Here is an 8,186-nt window from a genome sequence, read left to right as displayed (position 1 = left end):
CCTTACTAGGAATCCTGTTTAATAAATATGCAGCGGTCTTTAAAGCATGCATCCACAATAATGAGGGTAAAGAAGAATTACTCATCATACTCCTAACCATTTCCATTAGAGTACGATTTCGCCTTTCTGCAACACCATTTTGCTGTGGTGTTCCTGGCATAGTGTATTGAGCACATATGTCATTAGTTTGAAGGAATTTAGCAAATGGACCTGGACATTGTCCAGATTCATTGTAAGTTCCATAATATTCACCCCCTCTATCAGATCTGATAATTTTCACTTTTCTGTCTAATTGTCTCTCACCCTCGGTTATATACACCTTTAAGGCATCTATAGCTATAGACAAAATAAATAACTTAAGTTATCAAAATAAATATCATAAGTTGTCATAATTTATGACATAAGTTATGGGTTAAGAAAATAAATAACTTAAGTTATCAAAATAAATATCATAAGTTGTCATAATTTATGACATAAGTTATGGGTTAAGAAAATAAATAACTTAAGTTATCAAAATAAATATCATAAGTTGTCATAATTTATGACATAAGTTATGGGTTAAGAAAATAAATAACTTAAGTTATCAAAATAAATATCATAAGTTGTCATAATTTATGACATAAGTTATGGGTTAAGAAAATAAATAACTTAAGTTATCAAAATAAATATCATAAGTTGTCATAATTTATGACATAAGTTATGGGTTAAGAAAATAAATAACTTAAGTTATCAAAATAAATATCATAAGTTGTCATAATTTATGACATAAGTTATGGGTTAAGAAAATAAATAACTTAAGTTATCAAAATAAATATCATAAGTTGTCATAATTTATGACATAAGTTATGGGTTAAGAAAATAAATAACTTAAGTTATCAAAATAAATATCATAAGTTGTCATAATTTATGACATAAGTTATGGGTTAAGAAAATAAATAACTTAAGTTATCAAAATAAATATCATAAGTTGTCATAATTTATGACATAAGTTATGGGTTAAGAAAATAAATAACTTAAGTTATCAAAATAAATATCATAAGTTGTCATAATTTATGACATAAGTTATGGGTTAAGAAAATAAATAACTTAAGTTATCAAAATAAATATCATAAGTTGTCATAATTTATGACATAAGTTATGGGTTAAGAAAATAAATAACTTAAGTTATCAAAATAAATATCATAAGTTGTCATAATTTATGACATAAGTTATGGGTTAAGAAAATAAATAACTTAAGTTATCAAAATAAATATCATAAGTTGTCATAATTTATGACATAAGTTATGGGTTAAGAAAATAAATAACTTAAGTTATCAAAATAAATATCATAAGTTGTCATAATTTATGACATAAGTTATGGGTTAAGAAAATAAATAACTTAAGTTATCAAAATAAATATCATAAGTTGTCATAATTTATGACATAAGTTATGGGTTAAGAAAATAAATAACTTAAGTTATCAAAATAAATATCATAAGTTGTCATAATTTATGACATAAGTTATGGGTTAAGAAAATAAATAACTTAAGTTATCAAAATAAATATCATAAGTTGTCATAATTTATGACATAAGTTATGGGTTAAGAAAATAAATAACTTAAGTTATCAAAATAAATATCATAAGTTGTCATAATTTATGACATAAGTTATGGGTTAAGAAAATAAATAACTTAAGTTATCAAAATAAATATCATAAGTTGTCATAATTTATGACATAAGTTATGGGTTAAGAAAATAAATAACTTAAGTTATCAAAATAAATATCATAAGTTGTCATAATTTATGACATAAGTTATGGGTTAAGAAAATAAATAACTTAAGTTATCAAAATAAATATCATAAGTTGTCATAATTTATGACATAAGTTATGGGTTAAGAAAATAAATAACTTAAGTTATCAAAATAAATATCATAAGTTGTCATAATTTATGACATAAGTTATGGGTTAAGAAAATAAATAACTTAAGTTATCAAAATAAATATCATAAGTTGTCATAATTTATGACATAAGTTATGGGTTAAGAAAATAAATAACTTAAGTTATCAAAATAAATATCATAAGTTGTCATAATTTATGACATAAGTTATGGGTTAAGAAAATAAATAACTTAAGTTATCAAAATAAATATCATAAGTTGTCATAATTTATGACATAAGTTATGGGTTAAGAAAATAAATAACTTAAGTTATCAAAATAAATATCATAAGTTGTCATAATTTATGACATAAGTTATGGGTTAAGAAAATAAATAACTTAAGTTATCAAAATAAATATCATAAGTTGTCATAATTTATGACATAAGTTATGGGTTAAGAAAATAAATAACTTAAGTTATCAAAATAAATATCATAAGTTGTCATAATTTATGACATAAGTTATGGGTTAAGAAAATAAATAACTTAAGTTATCAAAATAAATATCATAAGTTGTCATAATTTATGACATAAGTTATGGGTTAAGAAAATAAATAACTTAAGTTATCAAAATAAATATCATAAGTTGTCATAATTTATGACATAAGTTATGGGTTAAGAAAATAAATAACTTAAGTTATCAAAATAAATATCATAAGTTGTCATAATTTATGACATAAGTTATGGGTTAAGAAAATAAATAACTTAAGTTATCAAAATAAATATCATAAGTTGTCATAATTTATGACATAAGTTATGGGTTAAGAAAATAAATAACTTAAGTTATCAAAATAAATATCATAAGTTGTCATAATTTATGACATAAGTTATGGGTTAAGAAAATAAATAACTTAAGTTATCAAAATAAATATCATAAGTTGTCATAATTTATGACATAAGTTATGGGTTAAGAAAATAAATAACTTAAGTTATCAAAATAAATATCATAAGTTGTCATAATTTATGACATAAGTTATGGGTTAAGAAAATAAATAACTTAAGTTATCAAAATAAATATCATAAGTTGTCATAATTTATGACATAAGTTATGGGTTAAGAAAATAAATAACTTAAGTTATCAAAATAAATATCATAAGTTGTCATAATTTATGACATAAGTTATGGGTTAAGAAAATAAATAACTTAAGTTATCAAAATAAATATCATAAGTTGTCATAATTTATGACATAAGTTATGGGTTAAGAAAATAAATAACTTAAGTTATCAAAATAAATATCATAAGTTGTCATAATTTATGACATAAGTTATGGGTTAAGAAAATAAATAACTTAAGTTATCAAAATAAATATCATAAGTTGTCATAATTTATGACATAAGTTATGGGTTAAGAAAATAAATAACTTAAGTTATCAAAATAAATATCATAAGTTGTCATAATTTATGACATAAGTTATGGGTTAAGAAAATAAATAACTTAAGTTATCAAAATAAATATCATAAGTTGTCATAATTTATGACATAAGTTATGGGTTAAGAAAATAAATAACTTAAGTTATCAAAATAAATATCATAAGTTGTCATAATTTATGACATAAGTTATGGGTTAAGAAAATAAATAACTTAAGTTATCAAAATAAATATCATAAGTTGTCATAATTTATGACATAAGTTATGGGTTAAGAAAATAAATAACTTAAGTTATCAAAATAAATATCATAAGTTGTCATAATTTATGACATAAGTTATGAGTTATGAAAATTAATAACTTAAGTTATCAAAAATAAATCTCATAAGTTATTAAAATAAATGTGAGTCATAAATAAAAATATAACAATAAGTGGCGGCAGAGAAGAAGGCAGCGAAGAAGAGGGCGCCGGAGGTAGCAGCGCTAGGGCTGTGAAAGTGGAGAGAACCAGCTATTCGCACAGTAGCAACTCAAGAGCCGTTAGCGCCCCAATGTGGAGAAGTCATTATTCCAAGAGGTAAATGGCGGGAGAGAAGAACGCTGCGAAGAAGAGAGCGACGGAGGTCGCAACGCCAGGGCTGTGAAACTGGAGAGGACCAAACTAGCGAGTCCTATATATATATATACATATCCTACTGCAGTAGCATCTATAATAGATCTAAGTGATTCTTCTAATCCATTGTAAGAAGTTTGAATTATAAACCATTTTCGTGAAGCATGGTGTGGAAATTTTCTAAGGAGATCTTTAAATCTTTTCCAGGCTTCATATTTCGATTCCTTTTCAAACTGACAAAAAGATGTAATATCGTTTCTAAGCTTAGCGGTTTTCAAGGGTGGAAAAAATTTAATCAAAAATTTTTGTGATAGATCTCCATAAGTGTTGATAGATTCAGGTGTTAATAAATTTAACCAAGCTTTAGCTTTATCCCTTAATGGGAAAAGAAAAAATCTAAGCCTAAAAGCATCATTAGCACCCCATCATATTTAAAGTAGCACATATTTCAAGAAAACTAGCAAGATGTAAGTTAGGATCTTCAATAAGTGTTCTTCCAAACAGATTATTTTGTACCATTTAGAAAATAACAGGTTTAAGCTCAAATGACTTAGCAGCAACATCAGGATTTTGAATAGTTAAGTGAAGTTCATTTGTTGTATGATTAGTAATTTCTTTTAAAGGTTTTTGTCAATTTTCATTTATTTGATTATCTAAATTATTCACCATTTTGTTCAAATTTTAATTTATTTTTTTTTTTTTCAAATTTTGGTAATAGTACGTTTTAATTCCGAATTGTAAGGTACCAAACTTTCAGATCCTATATTTCGCATAACAAAATATAATAAGCAAAGAAAAATTACTTAAAATACTCTTAAGAATTTATAGTTATAAATATATATATTATATTTTTAAATTTTTGATTATATATATATATATATATATTTATGTATTTATTTATTTGTAATTAAAGGAGCATTATATGTCTCCCTGCGTGTTAATCATAAAAAATTGGTACAAATTTTGGTGGGAGCGGATCGCTAACTAAAAACAAAATGAAATACATAACGTGCTCAAAATAGAGAATACAACTCCACCCAAAACTAAAGAGAGAAAGTAAACCTAATACATATATTATACCCGCGCATATGCAAGTATACCAAAACCAAAGATTAAACCAACAAAGGCAAGTAAAAAAATATAAGGTAATCCAAGATGCCGCATTTGTAGGACGCCAAATAACATGTGGTGCCGCCATAGTAGAGAGCTGAGTTAAGCAATACTAACGCCAAAAGTCGTTGAGAGGAAATGCCCCATAGCAAAAGTCATGAGTGGAAGAAATAAATTTGCTTGTAAGTAAATCTCAGCAAGAGAGTTGAGAGTGCCAACAGAAATGGCTCGAAAAAATAGTTTGTGTGTATCTTGCGAATAAGATAAAACGAGCCAAACATGGAGAGGTGACGAAAGAAAGCATTCTGACAAAGGAAACCTTTGGCCAGGAGAGGTAAAAACCAAGGCAGGTATAAACTAAAGAGCAGAGGCGGCCAAAGCAACCCAGTAACAGAAAGGCAGCCAAAAATAATAAGATAGGTAATAGAAGTTGCCTCAGCCGCATTAACAATAAAATTCAGCATATCTAAACAGAGATTAAACCCATCGAACCCAATCAGATGGGAAACGTGGCAGCCAAGATCCAGTAGCCTTAAATGCTGTGTGTTGGCATCAATTTTTGATGTCACGAGTGTAAGATGTCCACCTGCTTAACTCGGGATAGTGTACGGTCCATCCGTAACATCCAATAGTTTAGACACGCGCTCGAGATCTTTTGGGCACGTGTTGAGGGGCACGTAGCCATGGTCATTCTGCTAGGCTTTGGCTTTCACCTAGGTGAAGGTCGGTCGACATTTAGCATGATTGACGGCTCCGATCAGGATAATGAATATTTTGTCTCGCGTCACGCGTGAAATTTACTCGATCGTCGACGAAGTTGTCTAGAAGACCCCGGATGATGAAATGGGCCCCGCCACTGTATCCGGAACGTCGATTTCACTTAGGGGGGATGTCCACTTCGCTACAGCTTCGCGGGCGAGGTGAATGTGCACAAGTTATCATTTTGGGCACGATCGTAAAAAAAGTGGCCCAAACGACCCCGAATGACGAAACAGACTGCGCCAATGCGTCTGGAACGTCGATTTTAGCCAAGAAGGACGTTCACTTCGCCGTGAGGACGTATACGGGGGAAGAATACATGAAGGATAATTCTAATAATATAATAATAATTATTATTATAATATAATATATTATATATTAATATATATATAAATCCCACGCACCCTCTCTCTCCCTCTCGCCTCCCGTTCTCGCGAATCGCCGCCCCCTCTCCCGTTCTCGAAAACCGCTCGTCCCTGCTCCGAACCCGCCGGCCGGCGGTCCTTGCCGGCGACCACCCCGCTTAGGCCTCATCTCCTCGTGTTAGTGGGCCTTCTCCTCTTCTTCCCTTCGGCCAAGACTCTCTCCTCGCGACCTAGGGCACACTGACGGCACCAAGGTTATTCTCGGCCAGCAACGCTGCCGGCGAGCCTCGTCGGCCTCCCCTTAGCCGCCTACTTTGCCACCGTGATCTCTGACGCCGGCGACATCTCCTCTTCACACCGGTGAGCCTGATCTCCATCCTTTCCAACTACCTTTTGGTTTGCCGCGAGAGATCCAAAAATCCCCATTTCCATTTTTTTTTCTTTTCTTCTCTTACCCGAAACCATGGATGTAGATGGGGTGAGAAACCATGGACGTAGATGGGGTGCGTTCAAATCTAGATAAAATCTAAATCTCTTAAATGTGGGGATATTGATTTGTAGAAGTAAACAAGTGGATTGTTTATGATTTTCAAAACATGAAATGGTGTGGATCTAATGAGATTTCACTTGGATTTTCACTTGTATGCAGAAATGTCGATTCATATTTGTAAGCAAATGGATTTCTTGTGATTTGAAATCATTCGGGAGACGTGCTAATTATCTAGTGTGGTCTCTTTTATCGTTGAAGGACGATAAGGTGAGCTTGTGACATTGCGTTCTCCCACTCACTTTGTGTTACTTATTGTGAAGCGAATCCGAGCAAGATCTCAACCCGTCTGACCCCTTTCTGAAGGTATATGTTTCGTTTGCATTTTTTTTTTGCTCGGAGTATTTATTTGGGTACTTTGCATACCTCACCTGCTATTTGTTGCTTTCCCGTTGTTTTGTTGCAAGATTCACCAGAAAGCGGACCTCACTGATTCCCCTCCTTGCCCTCATTGGGTCTTTCTGTTGATCTATGCATGTTCTGTGAGGCACACTGGAGCGTTGATCGGATGTCGGCGAGCTTGGAGCAAGTAAAGAGAACGCGTCTGCAACCGTCACGGTGGTGAGATCCCCTAAACTTCTAGCTAGCCTTTCGCCCACACGGGGTTGGTGCGCCGGCATGGGTCGGCGCGACGACGTGTCTGCGTGATGGATCGTCAATTTTCTAGAGCTAGCCTTTAGGTTAGGACTTTCTGTGCGTAACCAGACACCCCCCGTAGAGCCGAGTGTCTCCCTTTTATTGTGAGCCTTAGCACAAGTCCTGATGGGTTAAAGTCTCTCACTCCCCTTGCTTTGGGTTTCCCAAGCTTTACTTGAAGAAGCTAGGAGGTCGGACTTGGCAAAGAGAGAGAAGCTTTGTAGCTGGCTCGCTTTGCAAATTCTGGAGGAGTGGAGAGTTTCCCTCTCGGAGATCCGGAGAGAAACTCCCCACATTTCCTCACCAAAACAAGAGGCGGCGACGCCGCATTTCCAAGGGAATCTTTAGGTTTCCTAGGTGAGGTCATTAGTACGAGTGTGGCTCGCTATCATGTGTGGTCATTTACACCTCATTGTTTGCATATGAGTGTCTTGCATCGTTACATATCGTGTGTCATATATCACACTTTCCCTTGCACTTGCACCTTGCACCTTGCACCTTGCACTTGCACGTTGCACTTGCACTTGCAACTTATATCTTACACTTGCACCTTGCACCTTGCACCTTGCACCTTGCACTTGCACGTTGCACTTGCACGTGCATCTTATATCTTGCACTTGCACCTGCACCGACACCACTTGTGCCTTGATCGGTTATCCCAAACCGGTCACATTACTTGTGTTTCAGCCGGCTACCCCGATCCGATTCACACAATACTTTGGTTTGACCGGATGCTCCATCCCAATCGACCTACCACTTGCTCCATTGCATGTTGTGTATGTGCATGTACATGTTTGTTTGCATGATCGATATCATCTCCTTGAGCATTCTTTCGGGTCACTGTCTTACCGGCATACCCTCTTTTCGGGCCCCTGC

At 32.8% G+C, this 8,186-nt stretch overlaps 1 pseudogene; it reads right to left on the bottom strand.

Annotated features, from left to right (window-relative positions):
* LOC110022497 overlaps positions 1-6,296 on the bottom strand; it is an 11,206-nt pseudogene extending 4,910 nt beyond the window's left edge.
* Between the last annotated feature and the right edge of the window lie 1,890 nt (positions 6,297-8,186).

Source organism: Phalaenopsis equestris, unplaced genomic scaffold (genome assembly GCF_001263595.1).
Source record: "Phalaenopsis equestris unplaced genomic scaffold, ASM126359v1 Scaffold000193, whole genome shotgun sequence".
NCBI lineage: Eukaryota > Viridiplantae > Streptophyta > Magnoliopsida > Asparagales > Orchidaceae > Phalaenopsis > Phalaenopsis equestris.
The sequence above is the reverse complement of the archived record's forward strand: the minus strand, read 5'-3'. Positions and strand labels throughout refer to the sequence as shown.